General features: G+C 40.5%; 1 pseudogene; it reads left to right on the plus strand.

Annotated features, from left to right (window-relative positions):
- Window positions 1-203: 203 nt before the first annotated feature.
- The window catches only part of LOC118910735 (serine/threonine-protein kinase 25-like), a 57,211-nt pseudogene continuing 31,247 nt past the window's right edge, over window positions 204-26,167 (plus strand).

Raw genomic sequence — 26,167 nt, forward strand, 5'->3', positions numbered from 1 at the left:
CTTAAAGAGACAAGGAGCCCACAGCTGGACGAAGTCATCCCGGCACAATTAGCCAGCAGCTGGGAATCCCAGGGAACTTTAGGCGCCCTAACACCTGGGCAGCAGCACAGCTCTGAAGCACCTCATGGCACTAAGCAGCCTGCCAGATGATTCTCCAACTGGCGTAGACCCTGACACACCAGCCCAGTAGTGGGAAAGTGGTAATGCACACCAGGGGCGGCAGCATCAGAGGGGACCGGGAGCAGCCCATGCGAGCCTACTGTGGCGGCAACCAAGCGGCCCAGGAGCAGCCCGCGTGTGCCAGTGGCAGCAGCGCCAGAGGAGCACAGGAGAGGTCCATGCGCATCTTCAGCAGTCCCAGAGGGAGCAGCCGCACTCCCAGCAGCCAACCGGAATCCCAGCCCGACACACAGCTGCCCAGGTCAGACCCAAAGGCCGCTGCTGGCACATAGCTGCCCGACAGGGGCACCACTTTCACGGGGGAGCGCACCCGGTGTGCCTGCCACTACCCGCAGGGCTCTGTGCTGCTCTGACGGAGACCCCGCCCACAGCAGCTTAGGGGACTAATCCGGTGGCTGCTCCAGGGGTGCGGGTAATCAACACAGGCAGCGGAGAAAGACAAGGCGTCCAGCAAGCAGGAAAGGACTTTCTTCTCCCAGCTGACACACCCACAACCTGCCTACAGACACTGCTATCACCATGAAAAGGCAGAAAAATTTAGTCAAGTCCAAAATAGTCCAGACAACCCCTGAGAGAGGATCTGCAGAGACAGACCTAACCACTCTCCCTGAAAAAGAATTCAAAATAAAAATCATAAACATGCTGATGGCTCTGCAGAGAAATATGCAAGAGCTAAAGGAGCAAGTACAGAGGGAGACTACAGAAATAAAACAATCTCTGGAAGGACATAAAAGCAGAATGGATGGGAGGCAAGAGGCCATTAATGGAATAGAAACCAGAGAACAGGAATGCATAGAAGCTGATGCAGAGAGAGATAAAAGGAACTCCAGAAATGAAACAATGTTAAGAGAACTATGTGACCAATCCAAAAGGAACAATATCCTCATTATAGGGGTACCAGAAGAAGAAGAGAGGGAAAAAAGGATAGAAAGTGTCTTTGAAAAAATAATTGCTGAAAACTTCCCCAAACTGGAGGAGGAAATAGTTGCTCAGACCACGGAAGCACACAGAACTCCCAACAAAAGGGACCCAAAGAGGACAACACCAAGACAGATAATAATTAAAATGGCAACAATCAAGGACAAGGACAGAGTATTAAAGGCAGCCAGAGAGAGAAAAAAGGTCACCTACAAAGGAAAACCCATCAGGCTACTACCAGACTTGTCAACAGACACCTTACAGGCTAGAGGAGAATAGCATGATATATTTAATGCAATGAAACAGAAGGGCCTTGAATCAAGGATACTGTATCCAGCATGACTATTATTTAAATATGAAGGAGGGATTAAACAATTCCCAGACAAGCAAAAGTTGAGGGAATTTGCGTCCCACAAACCACCTCTACAGGGTATTTTAGAGAGACTGCTCTAGATGGGAGCACTCCTAAAAAGAGCATAGAACAAAACACCCAACATATGAAGAAGGGAGGAGGAGGAATAAGAAGGGAGAGAAATACAGAATCATCAGACTGTGTTTATAATAGCTCAATAAGTGAGTTAAGTTAGACAGTAAGGTAGTAAAGAAGCTAACCTTGAAATTTTGGTAACCACAAACTTAGAGCCTGCAATGGCAATAAGTACATATCTTTCAATAATCACCCTAAATGTAAATGGACTGAATGCACCAATCAAAAGACATAGAGTCACTGAATGGATAAAAAAACAAGACCCATCTATATGCTGCTTACAAGACACTCACTTCAAACACAAAGACATGCACAGACTAAAAGCCAAGGGATGGAAAAAAATATTTCATGCAAACAATAGGGAGAAAAAAGCAGGTGTTGCAGTACTAGTATCAGACAAAATAGACTTCAAAACAAAGAAAGTAACAAGAGATAAAGAAGGACATTACATAATGATAAAGAGCTCAGTCCAACAAGAGGATATAACCATTATAAACATATATGCACCCAATACAGGAGCACCAATATATGTGAAACAAACACTAACAGAATTAAAGGAGGAAATAGAATGCAATGCATTCATTTTGGAAGACATCAACACACTCCAAAGGACAGAACCACCAGACAGAAAATAAGTAAGGAAACAAAGGCACTGAACAACACACTAGAACATATGGACCTAATAGACATCTATAGAACTCTACATCTAAAAGTAACAGGACACACATTCTTTTCAAGTGCACATGGAACATTCTCCAGTATAGACCACATACTAGGCCACAAAAAGAGCCTCAGTAAATTCCAAAAGATTGAAATCCTACCAACCAACTTTTTAGACCACAAAGGCATTAAACTAGAAATAAATAGTACAAAGAAAGCAAAAAGGCTCACAAACACATGGAGGCTTAACAACATGCTCCTAAATAAACAATGGATCAACAACCAAATTAAAATGGAGATCCAGCAATATATGAAAACAAATGACAACAACAACACTAAGCCCCAAATTCTGTGGGACACAGAGAAAGCAGTCTTAAGAGGAAAGTATATAGCAATCCAGGCATATTTAAAGAAGGAAGAACAATCCCAAATGAATGGTCTAATGTCACAATTATCGAAATTGGAAAAAGAAGAACAGATGAGGCCTAAGGTCAGCAGAAGGAGGGACATAATAAAGATCAGAGAAGAAATAAATAAAATTGAGAAGAATAAAACAATAGAAAAAATCAATGAAACCAAGAGCTGGTTCTTTGAGAAAATAAACAAAATAGATAAGCCTCCAGCCAGACTTATTAAGAGAAAAAGAGAATCAACACACAACAACAGAATCAGAAATGAGAAAGGAAACATCACGACGGACCCAACAGAAATACAAAGAATTATTAGAGACTACTATGAAAAGCTATATGCTAAGAAGCTGGAAAACCTAGAAGAAATGGACAAGTTCCTAGAAAAGTACAACCTTCCAAGACTGACCAAGGAAGAAACACAAAATCTAAACAAACCAATTACCAGCAAAGAAATTGAAGTGGTAATCAAAAAACTACCCAAGAAAAAAGCCCCTGGGCCAGACGGATTTACCTTGTAATTTTATCAGACACACAGAGAAGATATAATAGCAATTCTCCTAAAACTTTTCCAAAAAATAGAAGAGGAGGGAATACTGCCAAACTCATTCTATGAAGACAACATCACCCTAATACCAAAACCAGGCAAAGACCCCACCAAAAAAGAAAACTACAGACCAATATACCTGATGAATATAGATGCAAAAATACTCAACAAAATATTAGCAAACTGAATTCAAAAATACATCAAAAGGATCATACAACATGACCAAGTGGGATTCATCCCAGGGATGCAAGGATGGTACAACATTTGAAAGTCCATCAACATCATCCACCACATCAACAAAAAGAAGGACAAAAACCACATGATCATCTCCATAGATGCTGAAAAAGCATTCGACAAACTTCAACATCCATTCATGATAAAAACTCTCAACAAAATGGGCATAGAGGGCAAGTACCTCAACATAATAAAGACCACATATGATAAATGTACAGCCAACATCATGCTAAACAGCGAGAAGTTGAAAGCTTTTTCTCTGAGATCGGGAACAAGACAGGGATGCCCACTCTCCCCACTGTTATTCAACATAGTACTGGAGGTCCTAGCCATGGCAATTAGACAAAACAAAGAAATACAAGGAATCCAGATTGAAAAAGAAGAAGTCAAACTGTCACTATTTGCAGATGACATGGTATTGTACATAAAAAACCCTAAAGACTCCACTCCAAACTACTAGAACTAATATCAGAATTCAGCAAAGTTGCAGGATACAAAATTAACACCCAGAAATCTGTGGCTTTCCTATACAAAACAATGAACTAATAGAAAGAGAAATCAGGAAAATAATTCCATTCACAATAGCATCAAAAAGAATAAAATACCTAGAAATAAACCTAACCAAGGAAGTGAAAGACCTATACCCTGAAAACTACAAGACACTCTTAAGAGAAATTAAAGAGGACACTAACAAATGGAAACTCATCCCATGCTCCTGGCTAGGAAGAATTAATATCGTCAAAATGGCCATCCTGCCCAAAGCAATATACAGATTTAATGCAATCCCTATCAAATTACCAACAGCATTCTTTAATAAACAAATAGTTGAAAAATTCATATGGAACCACCAAAGACCCCAAATAGCCTAAGCAATCCTGAGAAGGAAGAATAAAGTGGGGGGATCTCGCTCCCCAACTTCATGAGCTACTACAAAGCCACAGTAATCAAGACAGTTTGGTACTGGCACAAAAACAGACCCACAGACCAGTGAAACAGAATAGACTCCAAACATTAACCCAAACATATATGGTCAATTAATATACGATAAAGGAACCATGGACATACAATGGGGAAATGACAGTCTCTTCAACAGATGGTGCTGGCAAAACTGGACAGCTACATGTAAGAGAATGAAACTGGATCACTGTCTAACCCCATACACAAAAGTAAATTCAAAATGGATCAAAGACCTGAATGTAAGTCATGAAACCATTAAACTCTTAGAAAAAAACATAGGCAAAAATCTCTTAGACATAAACATGTGTGACTTCTTCATGAACATATCTCCACAGGCAAGGGAAATAAAAGCAAAAATGAACAAGTGGGACTATATCAAGCTGAAAAGCTTCTGTACAGCAAAGGACACCATCAATAGAACAAAAAGGTATCCTACAGTATGGGAGAATATATTCATAAATGACAGATCTGATAAAGGGTTGACATCCAAAATATATAAAGAGCTCACGCACCTCAACAAACAAAAAGCAAATAATCCAATTAAAAAATGGGCAGACGAACTGAAAAGACATTTCTCTAAAGAAGAAATTCAGATGGCCAACAGACACATGAAAAGACGCTCCACATCACTTGTCGTCAGAGAAATGCAAATTAAAACCACAATGAGATATCACCTCACACCAGTAAGGATCGCCACCACCCAAAAGACAAACAACAACAAATGTTGGCCAGGTTGTGGAGAAAGGGGAAACCTCCTACACTGCTGGTGGGAATGTAAATTAGTTCAACCATTGTGGAAAGCAGTATGGAGGTTCCTCAAAATGCTTAAAATAAAAATACCATTTGACCCAGGAATTCCACTTCTAGGAATTTACCCAAAGAATGCAGCAGCCCAGTTTGAAAAAGACAGATGCACCCCTATGTTTACCGCTGCACTATTTACAATAGCCAAGAAATGGAAGCAACCTAAATGTCCATCAGTAGATGAATGGATAAAGAAGATGTGGTACATACATACAATGGAATATTATTCAGCCATAAGAAGGAAACATATCCTACCATTTGCAACAACATGGATGGAGCTAGAGGGTATTATGCTCAGTGAAATAAGCCAGGCGGAGAAAGACAAGTACCAAATGATATCACTCATATGTGGAGTATAAGAGCAAAGAAAAACTGAAGGAACAAAACAGCAGCAGAATCACAGAATCCACGAACGGACTAACAGTTACCAAAGGGAAAGGGACTGGGGAGGATGGGTGGGAAGGGAGGGATAAGGGCAGGAAAAAGAAAGGGGGCATTACAATTAACATGTATTTTTGAGGGGTGGGGTACAGGGTAGGCTCTACAACACAGAGAAGACACGTAGTGATTTTACAGCATCTTACTACGCTGTTGGGCAGTGACTGTGAAGGGGTATGTGGAGGGGACTTGGTGAAGGGGGGAGCCTAGTAAACATAATGTTCTTCATGTAATTGTAGATTAATGATACAAAAAAAAATGTCTATAGTCAAAAGAATTCCTCAGTCTTATGTACATGATGATGAGTGAAATTGGTAATATTGATGCTTTAAAGAAAATCAAGAATTTTCTACTTAACTGAAAGTTGTTTTCATGTCAAATTTCAATTTTTGCCATATAATTTATATCCTTGCTTCCAAGCATGATTACTTTACCTTTTACTATATGCCAAACATATTCTTGATATTTTCAGAAGATAGAAGCAACATGGTAGCAGCTACATGTCAAGTGTGAAAGTTTGGAGTCATGTAAAAGTTGAACTATTCTATCAGGGTGGTGAGCATCTCGTCCTTTGCATAGTCACCCATCCGCACCATCTCCAGGAGACACACTCATCCTTCTCTGGTTTTTGGTCATCTGTCAATATGACATGAATCAGCCTCATCCCAGCCCCATGGTCTTATTAAGTCAGCTGCTGTCTGCAAGCCATGTCTGAGTCCTCCTAAATGCTCATGAGGGTTACTTCCCTGCTCCTGCCCCTTGGGTAAGGCACCATGAAATGCTGTAGTGATGTCTTAAGCCTGTCTTCCAAGACATTCCATGTAGTCACTTCAGCTTCTCCAACACGCTGAGCAACGGGAACGCCAAAGCTTTGCAGTCCCCATGGGCTTCATCTGGCAAAGGACATGGCTTCTGCTGCTCTCAGATCCATCAAACCCTTTTGGGGGTTCTATTATTTTCCCCATTTCCTCCCAGCCTCCCCTGAGGAGGAGTCCAGAAAAGATAGGTTTAGGAGCCCACCACTGTTGAGGCTCTCCTCCATTTCCTCTACGATGGGAAGCTTTCCTACTCTCGGTATCCAAAACACCCAGAAAAAAGTGATCACATGTTTTTCTATGCCCTCAGTGACCTCACCATCTGGACTTTGAAAATGGAAAAGCCGTGACTGTTTTTCTGCCATAACAACCTTTTCCTGGGTTAAGTGTTACCGAGAGGCATAGTGCAGTAAAGTGTGGCCCTCAGACCATTAGCATTGGCATCACCTGGGAACTTGTTAGAATATAAATTTCCAGGTCCCTCCCCAGACTTACTAACTCAGAAATTCTGGAGGTGGTACCCAGTGACCTGTGACTCAAGAAGCCCTTCAGGTGACCCTGAGGCATGCCCACGCCCACATTTATCAAACATAGTACAAGGTTAACTTGTAGTTAGACTGCTTGAGCCTTATGAGCTGTGGCCAAGTGGGCCAACTGAGTACCTTCCTCAGTTACTATTTCTATGAAATGGGGATAGTACTTGTATTTACCTCATATTGAAGCTTCTGTAATGATTATGTGGGTTAATAAATGTTAAGTGCTTAGGACAGGGTCTGGCACATAATAAGCACTATAAAAAAGTAGGCACTACATTTACTATGTCTTCTGACTGAAACTCAAATTGCAGGAAGGGTTAGGGCAACAGGAAATGTCACACAAAGAGGCACCAGTTACTATTTCAAATACACCAGCCCACAAAGTCTAAAGGAAATTAAACTGCCTTCTTTCAATTCCTTGAAATTCATCCCATAATTCAATTTTTGTATTTGTTGGGTTTCTTACTCTTTATTTCAAATGAAAATTTGCATGGAACCATACAGAAAAAGATTTTCTAAAATAAATCCTTCAGTATTCTCACAAAAAGAACAATTATATGGGAACTAATTTTGATATCCTGTCAAATTTTGATATCCTGTAGTTTCACCTACCTACAAACTGCTGGCCAGAGCACTGGTTTGCTGGTTTTATGCTTTCAGATATTGTGTGAAATGAATCATGCCACGGGCTGAGAAATTGGACAGAGTTTTAAAATGCAAATTCATTTTCTTCAATAGCATTTGACCTTTATTACCATATGGTGGCTGAGTTTATTGTTAAATTACCTGTTGAAAGAAACGACTCGCTCATTTACATGAGATGAATTTAATCCTTCAAGGAATCCAATGTCCTATTTAGTAATTTAGGTAATTTACTAAACATTAGTTATTTACTACAGTTTCCAGAAAACACGTGCCTCATCTGATTCATTGGCACACCTCTAGGGATGAGATCAGCCTCATATTTGGACACTAACACCTTCTACAACTTTGTGAACCTATTACCTATGTTACTGACTAATGACACATCTCTTATTTAAGAGGGTTATCCTATGGTCAACACTATATCCCAAGGTTTTCCACATGAAAAGGGAGTTCTATTCATGAAAATCAGCAATAATGGATAAAAGCAGGAAATCTTTGCCTATACACGTTTTTGTAAGTAAGGCATATTGGAGAAAGCATGTAACATAAAAACGTATAAGGATTAGCTACATCTTCTAAATCCTCTAACCATCTGCTTCATCTGGGTTGGTGTAACTCCAGGGGAGAAATATTTTTCCAGCTTGGGGCAAAATACCTTTGAAACTAAAATCGGTCAAAGAGAGAAATAAAATGGGAGAAACCATTTATTGCTTACAAGCAGTCATCCACTTCTACTCTCCGATGGGTCTCGCCATCTGGCTGCAAAAAGGGACCACACCCCACCTCTCCAGTTCAGATACGCCTTCTCTCCCCCTTGTAACCACCTATTGATATGGAGATAGATTACTTCTCTCCACCCCTTGGAAACACCTATTGATATGGAGATGCACTAAGGCCAGGCCAGAGATTCTGGAAATACTGCAATTTTACCCAGAGTTGGCTTTCCTTTGCCAAATTCACAGTGAAGAACAGTCTAGTGTCAAGCATTCTGCTGAAAATAGAAAAATATGTTAAGAAAAAAAAAAGATATATGCTTTCCATATAATGTGAAACATCTGGGTATTTGCAAATATCACTATTTTGATTAATCTTTCAAGTTTTATGTTGGTGAATTTGTCATGATGGAAACATGGCAACAATTAAGGTAAAACAGGTTTTCATTTTACATATAGGAAAATTCAAGGCCAAATTGGTGACTTACTTGAATGCTTAAAACCTTCTTAACACACTATGGCTTTACAAACATATGGATTTATAATTACAGACTTTGCAAACCTAATCTTCCCATAAATAGGGATGCATCTTTAATTTTAGGGCCTCTCCTAGCCATTGGGGGGTCCTGAAATTGAGTAAGACCTCATCTCTTAGTTACAAAGGACTTATTACCATGTAACAGAGGAAATAAAACACACATCAAATTATAATACTGAGACAGGGACCATGGGCTTAGAGAGAGTAGGGTGAGGGCCTCCAGAAAAAGCAAGGCAGGATATTTGCAGTCAGAGCATGTAACTACATGCAAGGAAAGGCCCTACCAAAACTCTGTGTTAAACATTCAGCTCTAGAGTCATTCTTCAGTGAGATCAGTTAATATTCCCCAGATAAAGAAGAGTAGCACATGTTTTTATTATGCTAATCATTTATAATCATGTGTAAGATTCACTTTAGCATGCTAAAAGGCCCAGGCCTATGTGCTGTCTTTCTCCTTCAGACCTGATGAGGTGATTTGCAAGCTGGGCAACTAATTTAGCATGCAGGCCCAGCCATAAACAACATAGTAAAAGGCAGGAAGGATTCCACCTTAAAGATAAGATTGCATTTTAACACCCAGGAAGTTTTAGAAGTAAGATTGTTAACTTACTCTTTAGCAAACAGACAATAACTCAGCCCACATTGGAGGCTGGGCAGGCGGCCTTGTTCGATATGCTCCCTGCCCAAGATGCTGGTATCCCAGGGAGAAATCAAACCAGGAAATTCCTTATGTTAAGTTAATTCTAAATATTCAGGGACCACTTAACAAGTCCACACCCCTAAACCTTTTTTCACGTTCCCAAAAATCCTCAACTGCCTATAAAACCCGTAGACAATGCACCACCACGGGCTTTCTTGTTCCCTCCTGGCATGAGCCAGGAGCTCTATTCTCTCACTGTATCTCTCAATAAAAGCCTCTCCCTGGCTCTCCTACCTTGACTGTTAGCTAAGTTCATTCTTCAACTCCACAAACAAGAACCCCGGCATCAATACCTAACACTGGTTTATTTGGAGGGAAAGTATTCTGGAATAGAATGGCATGGCATCTTGCTTAAAAACAGATGTACGTGGGATGATAAAAATGCCTTAAATGCTATGCCAAGAGAAATGTACCTATCTATGAATAACAACATTGGTTGAGCTCATTATGTGCCACTGTGCTAAGAGTCTTACCTATATTATTTTGTGAAATCCTTATGATAACCCTGTGAGGTAGGTTCCATCATTGTTCCTTTTTACTTGAAAGAACTAAAGCGAGAAGTTAGTGGGTTGCCCAAGGTCAAAAGGACAAATGGCAAGATTGGGACTCAAAGTTGTTTGACTCCAAGGCCCATTCCCTTAACTGCCTGTTCTTGAGCAGAGGAATGACATGATCAAGCTATTCTAGAAGATTAATTTGGCAACAGCATGGAGTATGTACTATCTTTTTCCTGGCCCACAGCACAAGCAGGAATACTTGGCTGCAATTTCCTTTAGCCATTTAGAGATTTATGAGAAAGTCATTTTATACTTCTTGGATTTAAAATGCTCATTTCTTTTTGCTTCAACATGTTTTTTTAAGTCATGAACTGTGACCTGACCATTTCCTTATTCTCACGCTCTTCCTCCCTCCCCTTCTTTATGGCTCTGTAGAGCCAATTTCTCTCTTGATGACCATTATTGCTTTCCTAAGGCCTTGGGCAAAAAGGCAAGGTATCTCCCACCCAGGCTAATCACCAGAATAGACACAAAAAGGGGAGAGGGGAAGGAAGGAATGTGCTCAATATAATTACAAACAATAGCACACAAAGCTTCCTCCAGCTCTTAATGCTGAAATGTATCCGTTCAAACTAATTAGTTTTGGGGGACCGCTAATAAATCCTAATATTTCTCAAAGAGAAATGGCTTGTAATTTAATTTATATTAAGCTGTTACTGAAGTTTATGCTAATTAAACCTGGGCTTCTATAGCAATTAATCCCTGGAACAATCTGAAAATGTAAATAATGTAATAAAGTAAATAACTCTGTATTTCCCTTCACTCCTGCCCCCAAGCAACAGGCAACAAGGGGCGGCTGGTGGCTGGGTGGGGGGGTGCCCCTGAGTTTGTGTGCATGACAGCAAAAGAAGAAACTATTCCTTGCAGACCAGAACATTTGCATAGCTATGCTCTGCATGTATTTCCTTCAGAGATGGCTCCTCTGTTGTAAATGTTTCAGGTTAGCCCTGGAGGTGTCTTTGAACAAATGACTTGTCAAGGTCCACCCTGGGAAGAAGACGAATGAAACAGCATGGAGGCACAAGGCAATCTCCAAGGACAATGCCAGGCCTGAAGGTGCATCCCAGCATAAGTATGCAGCTTTCTGTGGCATGTCAAATTGCCTTCTGGTCTTCACATCAGTGAAACACACACCTACTTGGCTGTAAATTCTATTTCTGCAGTGTTCCACTTTGCAGTGTTGTGAGGATCAACTGTCAGGTAGAAAGACAGGCATGAGCAGCCAAGGAAGGGGAAGGTAAGGTTCAAAGAAGAAGCTGCTCAAATAGGGTTCAAGTTAAAAAACTGCCCCAACTGCCCAGGTAGGGGGTCCCACGTGAAGACAACAAAGGCTTTAAAGGGAGATAACTTCTTGCCTATCAGGCTGAATAGGTCCCAACCAGGTCCCAAAGCCGGATCCAAAAAAAAAACTAAGAACCACCCAAACCACATCTCATCAGAATTTCATTAAAATAAAATTGTGATTTTGCTGTCCCCTACCCCACGGGCTTTTCTGTGTGCATTTTGGGAAAAGACATGCGCACCAAGAGGAATGGGTGTATGACTAGAGCTGTTAATGAAATGACCTCACCCTGTCAATCAAAGAAGTGCCTCCCAGCTAGGTCATGATAGTTAGACCCTCCCCTAAAAGTTTGGGGTTTTTGTCTACCTTAACTCTGGTCCGCTGCTCCCCTCACGCTTGTGTCTCTGCCTTTCAATTCCTTGTTACTGCGAGGACAAGAGCAGAGAACAAACCCAATCTGTAACAAAATGAGATGATTCTCATTCTAGGATGCTCTAAATGCCAAAATCCTCTGAAAACATAAGGCTATTATCTTTTAAAATAAATTAAGTATATCCCAGATCTTCCCAAACACGTTTCCCCAGTCAATGTCTAAACAAAGAGGGGAGAGGGAGGGCAGGGAAGTAAAGACTTGTAAGATTATCATTAAGTGCCTAGTTATTCACAAAGTGTCATGCTAGGCATCTCTGTTTGTAACACCAAATTTAACCTTAAAAGCTTCCTCCGGACGAGGGTCGGTAGAGTTGACCCCACTTTATAGATGGGAAAGCACCAAGGGTAAGAATATTGCTCAATGTCATACTAGTCATAGGGTGAACTTAAAATAGAAACCCAGGGCTCATAAATTTGGGTGCATGAATTGGAAGGCCTAAAACTTGAAAGAGAGCCAGTTTTTACATCTTTGGGCTGACTATCTTCTTGGAAAGCCCTGTAATGACAGCCATTAGAACATGGTCTAAAAACAGTGGCCCTTGTACATAAGGTCAGATGTGTATCAGCCAGACATCATTAGGGCATACCTTCCATTTTTCCAGCCTAAAATGCTCTCACCTCAGCCTTCCTGTCTCCTACCTGTCTATTAAATCTGCAAGGCCCAGATCAAATGCCACCTTCAAGACACCCTCGTAGACCACTTCATCTCCTAGTGGTTTTTTTCCTCCTTGGAATCCTTAATACATTTCCAGTTGACCACATCTTCTCTTGGAGGCCTTAATGATACAAACTCAGACAACTCCTGAAATCATTCTTGGGTTAGGATGTCGGCCCCCAAAAAACCACCATCTCCTTGAAAGCAGGCTGAATATTTTGTGTGTGTGTTCCCTTAAAAGGACTACATGCTAGTCTTTGAATATTCAATAGTATTTAATAAGTGCTTAATATGGGCCAGGCGCTGTACTAAGCAGTTTATATGTGTTAAGCATTACATATACTATATACTTCTTCAGATTTTCCCCAGAAAATCCAATTTTTATCCTTATTTTAAAGAGGGGGAAGTTGAGGTTAAAAGACTATAGTAACTTGCCTTAAGTTGCTCAGCTAGTAGAGAGCACAGCTGAGGTTAAAGCCAGGTTAAGTCTGACTCCAGAGCTGATTTCTCATTCACTGGGTTACGGCCTCTCCATGGCACAGGAAATTTACATTGACTGTAATAGATTATGAACCCAGGATCTACAGAAAAATACACAAAACTTTCTGAGTGTAAATTTGGTCTCAATTTTCAAAATGCCTAAGGATTATCTCCTTTTGTACTGCTTAACTGTTCCTTCAGTGGGTTTCTGATATAACAAGATGATAGAAAAGATGCAGGTTTCTGAACTCATATTTGACATCATTAGGTTTTACAGACCTTACACGTTCTACACTATGAAACTTAGAATCTGGGTATCGGTGTGTGTTATGTTCTTCTCTAATTAAATCTAACCTGGCAACAACTATGCCAGGACTCTGTTATATACTTAATAGGAAATATTTTGTTGGTGTTAACCCACTAAAGGCCTCTTCATCACACTGTGGACTACAGATGAACATTAGCTGGCCTCACCCGAAGTCAAATTTCTTGAGCATGGCTGCCAATATTATGAACATGCATCCAAATCAGAAACGGGTAGAGATGTTATTAACAAGAGTATAATAATATTAAAAATAAAGAAGAATGAAAAAGGATAAGGATTATGGAAATATACATTGACAGCAAAAACTAAGAACAAGTGGCCAGAGATGCCAGCACTGTGAAAATGAGTGTCAGAAGTGGGAAATATAAAACTTTACATCGTCATAATTCGTGACATCCACACCACTATAGTAGTGCTTGGAGAGTTAACTGAAATCAGCCAGATGTCGCATGTATTTGGAGTTTGTTCTAAAATATCCTCATTTTCCTTCTCACATTTCTCATTTCTCCAAAATAATTACACAAACTATACTGCAAAGCCCAGAAGGGAAATTCAACTTTTATGAGGAAAACATGAAAAACCTTACCCAAGAAAAATATGTTTAAATGTCTGTCTCCTCTGCTTCTCTGTCATCTGTTTTAATTAAAACTCTCAGTTTAGGGGACAAGTGATTTTATATCCTAAGAAACATAAACAGAAATTTACCCTTTTCACAATGTTTTCTAGTCTTCCACTGAATTATTTTTTGCAGATCAAAGGAAAAAAAACGGCTTTTACAAAATCAATTAAACTAAAATGAAACAAACTGAATGTTAAGATGAACATTTTTCACTTTTGAAAGTATCACCCCATTGTAGTATATTGTATGTCTTTTCACTTCCACTTATATACATAGACACTATCATTTACCGCCAATATCTCTCTTAACAGCAGAAGGTTCTTATCAGCTAGTAACCTTTCAATATTACGGAAAATCCACTTGTATGGAGGCCTTTGTCCTTCTTTAATCCAATCCTCAACTTATTATTTTATATATCCTCCCATGCATGAGGTACACACAGGCAGTTTATCCCCTTTGGCCATTTTTGTGTTAGGGATAAATCAGAGAAAATATTATATTCTAAATGACACAGCAGTTTGTTGTATGGTTTAAAAAGATTCACATATGGCAAGGTTGCTGGTGCCACTAAAAGATAAAATATTCAGGGTAGATTATCTTTCTTTTAAGATCATCGCTACATGAATATAACAATATCCATCTACATCTATCCATTTATGTAGAAGTGTTTTTTTTCATGCAATTGCTGAGAAAAATTATACTGCATACCAGCCCAAGAACTTCTGGGATACTCCTAGAAAATCAATCTACACACATGGAGCACAGTCTCATTTGGTTTTCATAACAGCCTTATGAGGGTGGGGAAGCCAGCATCACTCCCAGCTTAGAGAATAGAAAACCCAATGTAATAAACCTTTTGTCAGAACAGAAAATCCTAGACTCCCAGAACCTTAATCGGTTATCTTTCTACTGTGCCGTAACAATACGCTTTGTTTTTCTTTCCTTATCTTTAAAATACCCACTTACGAAGATACTCATTACAAATAAATTATAGTTTTGAATTCTTTATACAATGATGGAAACATAAATTATTCCATAAGTGTCAAAGGTTAGAAGCCAGCAACATTTATAATTGTTTTTTATGAAATATTTACATTTTAGTTACTTATGTGTATATGTTAAAGAAAAGGGGTCAGCAAACTACAGCCTTCAGGTCAAACGTGGTCTGCCGTCTTGTGTTTTATTATTGTTTTCTAACAGCCTGCAGGTGAAGAATGGTTTTTACATTTTTAAGTAGTTGAAAACCATCAAAAGAAGAAGAATATGTCATCAAGTGAAAATTATATGAAATTCAAATTTCAATGTCCATAACTAAAGTTTACTAGAACACAGCCACACTCATTCATTTAAGTCTTTGCCTTAGCTACTGATCAGAGTAGTTACAACAGAGATAGCATGGCTCAAAAGCCAAATAAAAAATATTCATTATTTGACCCATCACAGAAAGGGTTTGCCATGCCTGTTGTAGAATATGTCTCTCTTCATTCCCACCAAACGATCGTTTCTTCATCAGGAAAGGAAAGAATGCCCACGTTTGGAACACCCTCCATGCAATACTCATAGTACTTCTGTCCTTAGGAAGGGAGGTGAAAGTTAAGAGACCTTTTCTGGGAACGTAAACTATAAACGTGACTATGTTACTAAAAATCCTAGGAAATTCTATATGACAGAGGAATTAAATATTGGGTAATTTGGAAGGTTTCAGAACTTAACCAACCCTGTAATGCAGAAAGGGAACTACAGGGTGGAAATCAGGAGATTCTAATAGCTTGTACCTGGGAGTCTCTGGAGTAGTAGTAATGAAGTACTTTTCCAAAATAGAGCAGAGAAGTTCGTCTAATTCCAAGCCTCTAAGGATGTTTTCAGAGGCAAAAACCCCCTACTTCTCTTTCCCCAAGCCTATTAAAGCTACAAAACATCCAAGTAACTCCACAGACCACTGAGCTCAACTGCCTTGGACCTAGGCCCACCACACATTACAGCACGTAACAAAATCACAAGTTGAGGTCATAGCCTCAAACTTCTGGCCCCATCCGTTAAAGGAGCCAACCCACCTGTGAAAGGTACCACGCAGGCTGCCATGTTTTGCAGTATCAGAAGTTCAGTGTCATGTAAAAGACTTTTGTCCCCAGCGCTGAGATAATGAGCTTGCTCCTTCTTAATGATTTATGGGATGCAGATGAGAAACTGGCTGATTGAGGCTTTGGAAGATGAAAGATTTCTGCTCTTGGCAGTAGTACCCATACCCTGGAGAACACGGTTTAACTGCTCCAGTTCCATTACTGCCATCAGAAAAAGTCAAGTAACAAATTATGCCAGGTGAATATAAATAATAGTTATTTCACTCAATTTGCTGGCTGCAAAGCACTCTAAACTTCTTTGCAAAACCAAATTATGGTATTCTGATAAATAGTAACTGACGTACTCCAGGGTCCTGTTTGTCCAGAACAACCAGCTGGCCCCTAAATTACTAACCCTCCTTCAGTCTTAGTCCTATATGCTTATATTTAGGCCTGTACTTTTGTTCCCTATTAGACATACACCTAACTTTTTTCTCCTGCCTGCTTAACGTAGCTCAATAAACAAATGAATTTTGCTAGAATGGAAAAAAATTTAAGGTACCAATGTTGTATGCCTGAGGTTCATAAACACCATCTTGTACTATAGACTCTGCTTCAAATGAATATTAAGTAAATCCCTTGTGCAATAGAGTAACCACCAGCCACAGAGATAGTTAAAACTTATATTTAAATTAAGTGAAATTAAACAAAATTCAAGATTTACCTCTTCAGTCACTCTAGCATATTTCAAGGGCTCAACGGCCACATGTGAGCAGCAGCTACAATGCTGAACAGTGCTGATAAAGAATATTCCACGATTGCAGAAAGCTCTATTGGACATCTCTGTTCTATATCTTAACCTACAAAAGTAAAATTATTCTTTAATCCTACTCTTACTTTCCGCTTACTCTTACAGCCAAAACAAAGCGTTTGTCTTTTTTCTACTTTTGAAGAAAAAAATTACAAATAGAGAGAAATATTTTTTAGTATCTGCCATGTATCTTCCGAAGTAGAGTATATGTCTCTTCCCCTTGGATCTGCCCTGGCCTGCAACTGCTTTAACCGAGGGTAGATAATGGAGGTGATGCTGTGCCAGTTCTGAGTTTGGCCTTTAAAAGAGTTGGCAGCTCTTCAACCATGTTGTCTCTTGGTAGCTGAGGTGCCAAAAATGTGAGAATTCTGACTCCCTAATGGAGCGGCCACATGGAGAAATGCTGAGACTACATAAGAGAGTTCAGCCTCCCAGATGCCCCTTTAAGATGCCAGGCATGTGAGGAAAGCCATCATGGACCCTCCAAGACCAGTCCAGCCACCAGCTGTGCATCACCCAGTGACTCAAGTCTCTGCCAACTGGAGCAGACTAGTCCAGCCAAGTCCTGCCAAATTCCTGTCCCAGAAAACCATGATGGATAATAAAAAGGTTGTTGCTTAAACCATTATGTTTTTGAGTAGTTTATTATGCTGTAGTTGCAAGCTAGAGCATTGGATTAATGGGTGAGACTGGCTACCTCATTTGGACGTATTTCAAGATGGTCCTTGAACAGATCATGAGAAGATGTCAAACAGTCAGACAGATTTTATGGAGAGAGTAAGTCATACAATGCCTATGATGCTGCAGGAGAGGCAAAAACAATGCAGGTAAGAAAGAAGAAGGAAAGTTCCCACTGGTTGTCCTGGGTGCTCTTCCCCAGTATTTCACCTGCACTCTATCCAATTCCTAAGCAATGATTCCTTTTTTGGTTTACTTGCCAATCTCCCCTCTAGGCTATAAGTTTGCTAAAGTCATGTTTCTCTTGTCTAGATGTGTCCCCAACATGTAGAAAAAAATATTATGGGGAAGTTAGGACAGCACTCAGTTTCTAATCCAGCCCTGCTACTCACTAGTAATTTAGCCTTGTGCAAGTTAACCTCCGTGCACCTCAGTTCTAACATCTGTAAAATGGGGATAGTAGTATGGTGCTGACTTCATTGGGTACTGACAACTGAATGATAAAATATTGCGCTTGGTGAATGAATTGACATATCAGCTACTTGATAATTCTGCTGTAGGCTAGCCCTGGTGGGCTTATGAGACCCAACAAAACTCTCCCCTCACATACTCCAGATTAATTACAGCACCAGAAGGGATCTCAGAGACCAGACCACACTGCGTCCTCAAAGACCCTGCTTTCCAGAGAAGCACATTGGGATACTATTGGAGACCTTCAACCTCGTTCTCTTTCAGTTATATCCATCTCATTATAGGAGCTGACTTGGTGTGGCTCCAACCTGTTATTGGACTTGGGGCCATCGTAAAGGAGAGCACAGGAAGGGCTTTTTAACCCTCAGGCTGGAGAACAATAGGTTACATTCAAAGGTTGGCCCCCACACTGGCCTCTGTTGGCCCAAGACCCCGTTTCTAAACAGCTTAATAGGCGCAAATGTGGTTCAGTAACCAGGAGACCTGACAAGAGGTAGAGAAAGCAGGAGAAGTGAACGCTGAATCCCTGAGGCTGCCCGGACATGGTTCTGTAGTGCTGGACGGGGCTGAAGCTGCCGAGGCTCTTGTGACCTTTGCTGACGCCTCCATAGCTGAGGCTCAGCTGTGCCCACAGAGAAAGGACTCTCAGAGTCTCCCAAGTTCAGCAAAGTCTAGGAAGGGCAAGTAGAGCCTGACAGCTGTATCTGCTAAACTGTGGGTGCTACAAGGAGAAGGAGAAGAAAATTTTAAATGTCTCCTGGGGAGTTAGAATAGAATAGGGATTGAGGATATGGGTCCTGAAGTGCATATATCCAGTTTGGTGTCCCAATTCCATTACTTGCTAGAGCAAACTAGGTAACGTCTCCAAGCCTGTTTCCCCATCTGAAAGGGAGGCACAAAAAGTACTTGCCTCAGAAGTGTTTGAGGATTTGATGAGATAGTTCAGGACACCCTATTTCATGATTACCCCCCATTTAAAATAGATCTTTTTCTCTTCCACTTTTTCTCTTTCCATTGCATTTAACCTCTAATTTTAAAATGTGGGTGTATGTGAATATATGTGTGTGTGTGTGTGTGTGTGTGTGTGTGTGTGTGTGTGTGCGCGCGCGCGTGTGTGTGAATATATGTGAGTATGTATGTGTATGAACTATATAGTTTAATTTTTAATGTTTCTCTCTCTACTAGAATGCAAGATTCAAGAAGGCAGGTATATTTATTTATCAGTTTCATTTTTTAATGGATCTCAAGTACTTGGGAGGGAGCAAGATGCATATTAGGTACTCAGGAAATATTTTTTAAGTGAAGGTAAAGCACCTGACCCATAATAAACACTCAATCACCACCACTATTATTTGCTCACTCCTGCTGCTTAAATCCTGCCTGAATTGTACTCCCAGAAGTTCAATGCTCCATAATGCTGAGCTTACCCTTTTCTTACAACACTTAACCCAGTTTGGTTCATATTATAACTTCTGTATTCATGTATCTTATTTTGTCTACTAGAATAAAAATGGACCAATTCAAGCATTAAGTTCAGTGATGAAAAACCAAGCTAGTCATGTGTAGTAGTAGTTTGAAGAATAGGCTTCTGAATGAGACCTCAGGTTGAATCTCCTGCTCTGTCACTTATTTGATGCCCTCGGGCAAGTTACTGTCACTAAGCTTAATTGTCCTCATCAGTTTAATGAGTGTAATAGTCGTTCTGCACTCATGGAATTGTTTGGAGGATTAAATGAGATACTGCTTTTAAAGTGCTCCACAGTGTCTGATGTGCACTAAAGAGGAAGCAAATGTCAGCTGTGATTATTCATTGCCTCCCTCGTAGCATTTTGCATGGTGCCTCATACAAAACATCCAGTAAAGCCAACAATAGATGAACAAATGCATCTCAGATTTAATGTGAAACAACCCAAAGCTTCACACAGTTCTAACATTCCCTCACTCTGCCCTGCCCCGCCCTTTGTGACAGTCCTTCAAGCCATCTAAGTTGCAACCTCCCCTGCTGACTGACCATCTCACCCCTCACGTTGCTCTGCTCCCAGACGTAAGCCAAAGCTGTCATTCTTACAGCAGTCTGGTGGGGCTGCAGGCTACTTTCCAGGCTGGTTCTGCTCCGGCTTGTCAGAGATCAGGTCAAGCAACAAAGGAAGATTTTAGATGCCAAGGACTGACTGCATTTTAATGCTTGGTTTCTGGCCCATATTTATGCTTAGGGACAACAATTACTACAGTATGACCTTGCATAACAAATGGATCTGTCAAACCAGGCCTTGCAAAATGATTTGCATGAATTCAAGTTTAACTTGTGATCTTCCAACACACAGTTGTTATGTACACTCTGGCCTATCACACTCATTTCTCAAAATGAAAAGGAAAGGGGAGCATTCATTCATTCATCCATTCATTCTCTAAGTGTTAGGCAAAGATTGTTGAATAAGACATAGCTTGCACTTTGAAGGAGCTTACGAAGTAGGGGTGGAAGTCACAGAAAAGTCAATGTCCTATATAGACAAGAACAAACCCAAAAACTTCTGATCCATTCTGGAAAGCTGATCTATTTTATTAGGCTGCTATAACAAAACAGTATAAACTGGGTAGCTTATAAACAACAGAAATTTGTATCTCACAATTCCAGAGACCAGGAAGACCAAGATCAAAGTGCTAGCATATTCAGTGTCTACTGAGAGTCAGCTTCCTGGTACACAGATGGCCATCTTCTCATTTGTGTCCTCACATGGTGGAAAGGACAAGAGAGCTCTCTGAGACCTCTTTCATAAGGGCATGAATCCCATTCATGAGGGCTCTACTCTCATGACCTAATCACCTCCCAAGGGGCCCTAGTACCATTACACTGGGGGTTAGGATATCACCGTATGAATTTTGGGGGTGGTTCACAAACCTTCAGACTATGGCAGCTGATATTGTAGGCAAGGATTTGGAAAATTGGAATATTTTATGCTCCTCTCAGTCATCTAGGTAACTGTACCATTTTCAGTTCCCTCTGCCAGTGGAAAATTTTAACACTCCTCTGCGTATAAGAGGATGAACTTGTTCCATCATTGCTCTTGTCAATGGAAGACATCCAGCTGATTTTATCCACTTCTACATAGATCAGTATATTAACTTTCTACTGCTGCTGTAACAAATTACCACAAACTTAATGGCTTAACACAACACAAATTATTTTATTAGGTATGGAGGCCGGGAGTCTGAAATGGATCTTAATGGGCTTAAATTAAGGTGTCAGCAGGATGGCTTTCCTTTCTGGAACCTTGAGGGGAGACTCAGTCTTCCTGCCCTTTCCAGCCTCTAGGGGCTGTCTGCACTCCTTGGCTCATAGCCCCCTTCCATCTCCAAAGCCAGCAATGGCAAGTCGCGACTTTCTCTCGCCATTTCACTCTGGTATTGACTCTTCTGCGTCCCTCTTCCACCTTTAAAGGACCCTAGTGATTACCCTGGACCTACCTAGACAACGCAGGAAAAATCCCCTTTTGCTAACATCAATTTATTAGCAACCTAAATTTCATCTGCAACTTTGATTCCCCTTTGCCATATAACATAACATATTCGTAGGTGCTGGGGATTGGGATGTGAACACCTTTGGGGGACTATTAATCTGCCTACCACAGCTATGGGGGGCTTTGCTTTCACACTGTCGTTACCACCTTCTAAATATTCAGGATGAAGGAGGAAGAATACTTCTGAGTATTCCAGGCCATCAGATGTAGATGTTCATATGGTTGGATGTGGAGCTATCTTGGAACTCAACTCTCAGAACATAGCAAACACCTTGTGACTTGTTATCAATGGATAGTTCTCGCCAGAAAGCCAGAAGGAAGACTAATGTGACTCAGATTCCACACAGCTCCCTGGAGGTGGTTCCAGATGCTGAATAATCCATCAGTCTTAAGATCTTTCCATTTCAAATGGCCATCTGTCCTTGACTCTCCCTACATGCAATCCTCTGCTAATTCTTATTGGCTCTACATTTAAAATATATACCAAATTTAAGTCCTTCTCATCACCCTTACCATGCCCAACCCCCTTTAAGCCCCACCATCTCCTCCAGTGGTTTTTCTGTGAAGGAGTTCAGAACATGCCACCCCCAAAATACACCACTTCAGCATAAGGGTTAATTTGAGCTGAAGGCAGTGAAGAAGAAACAGACACAGGGAAACGTTCTCTCTCCCCATCTCTACCAGGAAGGGCAGGATTATTCTTAATCACTGGAGATAAGGGGGGACTCTTACCAACCCAAAGGCAGATCAAGAATCAAGGGAACCAACATCACTAAAACAGCACTTATCTTTTAGAAGTCTCCCTCATGTCTACCTTCCCACAATTTGCTACCCCTCGAAGCTCAACATCTCTTTATCTTTGTCACTTCTCTACAAATGTTACTGTTCTTTTGTTAAGATGCTGTATAAACCCAGGTTCTAACCAGCCTTTTGAATTACTCCTCACCGGGCACTCCTATAAACAAACTTCTATTTGTTTTTCTCTTGTTAATATGTCTGTCAGTCTATTTTATAGGGTCCCAACCAATGAACCTAAAATGAGTAGAAGAAAGAATTTTTTCCTCCCCTGTATTTCCTTCCTCTCTTACCTCCAAACTGTTCTCAACTCTGAAGCCAAAGTGATATTTTTACAAAAAGCAGATAATGTCACTCTTCTTCCCAAACATCTTCTTTAGTGGCTTTCCATCACACTTAAAATAAAATCCACCATCCGTACTATGGCTCACAAGGCCCTGCACAGTCTGGTCTGGACAACCACTCATCCCCATCCCCGGCAGTCTCTCCACCTTGTTCTCAGTTTAGGGCACTTTACATAAGCTAGCTGCTGCCTGTGAAGCTCCTTCTCCAGGTCCTCCTGTAGGCTTCCCCTTCACATTATACAAGAGTGCAATTAAATGTGGGATTGCAAGATCAAACAGAAGGATGTCCACTTAAATCTGAATTTCAGATTAACACCAAATAATGTTTTCATATAAGTAGGTTCCATGAATAAACATCCTGGACATCTTCTATCTGTATTTGCTAAATCTGGCAATGCTGTGTAACCAGTGAAGTATCTGAATATCTTCACCTACTTCCTGTTCTACCTTTTTAAGTTGATTTTATAATTAATATTATCATTATTGTTATAACACTCATATTGACTACTTATTAGTTTCTATTTGCAATCTATTCAGATTGAATGTAAGTTTCATGAGGTAGGGATCATATTTTAATTTCACTGTATCCCTAGAACCAGAACTATTATAATTTCAGAGTTAAATATTTGGTAAAGAAATAAATAAATGGAGAGCTAAGTTTATTTGACCTTTGTGTTCTGACTATATGGTGACCTTCCTCTTCCCCTCAAAGCAATATACAGCTGTGTGTTTGGGGTAGGGAAGGCACCAGGAAGGTGATTATTACAGAAGGTAGTTTAAAAAAGGAAAAAACCCAGTTTATATTTCCAAATATGTCCCTATCACATGTGCTTAAGCAGGTTAACACTGGCCCAGCACTACAGGCACTCTATCAATGTCAGATCCTCTGCCCTAGCACTACCCTGGCCAATGGCATTTCCATTTCTGTTTGAGAGGGGTGAGGAGCAGCAGGCACAGGACCCCTGGAGAAATCCATTATGCATTTAATTGTCTGGGCCCTTAAGAACATGGTAGGGGTCACTTTTCCAGTTCTGCTTTTTCTGTTAATTTAAATGCACACATTAAAATCAGGTCCTTCCTCCTCTCTGGCTGACAATTACCATACTTGACAGTTGCTAGTCCTCAGCCATGCCTGAGACTTGTGAATAATTTAAGAATGCTGGGTTATTCTCTAATCAAGACAACTGAATAAAAAGTGAGATCTGGCCTTGTAACATCACAGCTCTTTGCCAAACCGACAGCATGAAAATAAAGAGATAGGAACATTTAGGAGAGGCTCTACCCCATAGCACTCTGCAATATGCTCATTCTTTGGATATAATCTCTCTCTGATATTCATACCTCAATGGGTACAAATTCCAACTTGATACATGTGGTTGAGAAGAATGAAGAAAAATTTCACCAGTCCTATATCCTTCAGCAGGAGATTCTCTGCTCCCAACAGGCTAGGCTCTTGTTCCCCAAAACCACATGCCCTGGTGTTTGGTTGGAACATACGGTCACTGATCAGGTGTTCAATTATCAAAATTGTATCAAATGCCTACTAGGTGTTAAATATTGTGCTAGGCACCAGGATAAAATACTTAAAAAAAAAAGATACCGTCCTAGTGTCAGGTAGCTAGGCAGATGTGAACGGGTCCCACACTGTCCTGGACAAGATCTTCCCCTTCTCTACCTATCCCCTGGTCACCCAATGGCAGAAAATGTGCAAAAGTCCTCTAGTTTCTGGTTCAGTCTCCTGCCTTCTCCGGGCCAAACAAGATGTAAAAAGCCCAGTGGGGCTTCCAGACCACAACACAGGTTGGCCACAGGCGAGACCCAAAAGGTGACCTAGAGATACCTCAGGGTTCATTATACCATAATTATAAGAAATTTACACTGCGGTTTTGGCCCCCTAGTGGGTCTCACTTGGGTACTTATGGGTAAGTGCCTATGCATGAGGAAGAAGGTCATATAACCTGAAATTATCAATCAGCGTATCAACTGAATGATGTAAGACTCAGGGAGGGACTTTCCACCATTTTAAAAACAAACCCGAACCCTAAGAGCCGGGCTGCTTCTGGTTTCCAGACATCCTGCTCTCTACCCTTCTCCAGAGTGTATGCTTTGCTTAATAAACTCCTGCTGCTCATCCATTGAAATAAGTGCTACGAAGGAAAACTTAAAAAGGAGATGAGAGCTTAGTACAGGGAACACTGATTTGAATTAGTGGGAGAAATAAGGGCTAGTGTTGGGGAAGTTTTCTTTGAGGAAATGACTTGAAAGGAGGGATTCAAAAAATGAATAAAACCCAGGTGAGGGGTAGAAATTAAGAGCCTTCAAACAAACTTACATGAAAACTCAGTGACAGACAGGAGATGGCAGCATTTGAGAAACTGACTGGAAAACAATATGGCAGGAACCTAATTAGCCAGGGCCAGAGTGGCAGAGACGTGGTTAGAGGAGACAGATCAGACTATGCCAGGGAAGGAGGGCTTATTGGCCTGTGGGGACAGGATTTTGTTCCCAGTGCAAGAAGCCGTCTTTGGTCTTAAAACACATGCATGATGGGATTAGATTTGCATTTGAAAAAGTTCATTGGCTCTTGAAAGAAGCCTATCTGGGAGCAGGTTCTCCAAAGTGGAATGAGATTTTGAAGATGCACTGGGGAGTTAGGAAAGGAATATCACGTTACTGATATTTTTTATTCGAAATTTCTATATTTATGTATGTTTTTTAATGCACAGGAATACATGTGCAACACTACAAGTATAATATTTACAAGTAAATAAACATATCCTGGAGGTGTGTGCCTACTGATAAGATGATAAAAGTGAAGGATAAAAAAAAAAAAAATCTGGTAACCAAGGGTTTAGGCAAGTTAGAAGGCCATAGAGAAAATGAGAAATAGATGGATTTCAGATTGTAACTGTAGGAGAGGAAAAAAACAACACACCTTTCTTCTACCCTTTTAGGTTCTTTGTGCATTAGACTGATTAAAGATTAACAGGAGAAAAGGCTTACAAATTTTATTTGATGTTAATATTTAATTTTTACATGCATTGAGGCCTTCATAGAAAAGAAATGAAGACCTAAATAATCAGTTAGACATGCGGGTTTATGCATCATTTTAACAAAGGGCCATACATCTGTGGAGAAGTGATAAGATAAAGGAAAAGGTGTTAGGGTTCTAGGAACAGTGATTGTGAGCAGGTATATATATGTTGGGAAACTAATGAAAGATAAGGGTTATTTCAGCAACATTTGTTTTGCACTTATCTTGGTGCCTACTTTTTATCTCCAGTGATGAGGGTCATCCTGGTTTGGGAAAGGAGAGGAGGCACACCTCCACAAAGGGAAATCATGTCCTGCATTCAGGCAGATAAGGAGAGGGCAAAGAGCTCTTTCTGCATTTGTTGCTTAATTGCCTTCAGATCAAATAACTGTCAGGCCAAAGGGGCATGTTTGGGATGGCATATGCTAATCCCCTCTGTTCTCTGGCCACCCCTCACCCTGGAAGATGCTACACAGAGAAGAAACTAAACATAAGCCAGCAGCCACAGTTAAAGTACCATCCCAGGA

The sequence above is a fragment of the Manis pentadactyla genome, chromosome 11 (assembly GCF_030020395.1).
Source record: "Manis pentadactyla isolate mManPen7 chromosome 11, mManPen7.hap1, whole genome shotgun sequence".
In the NCBI taxonomy this organism is placed as follows: domain Eukaryota; kingdom Metazoa; phylum Chordata; class Mammalia; order Pholidota; family Manidae; genus Manis; species Manis pentadactyla.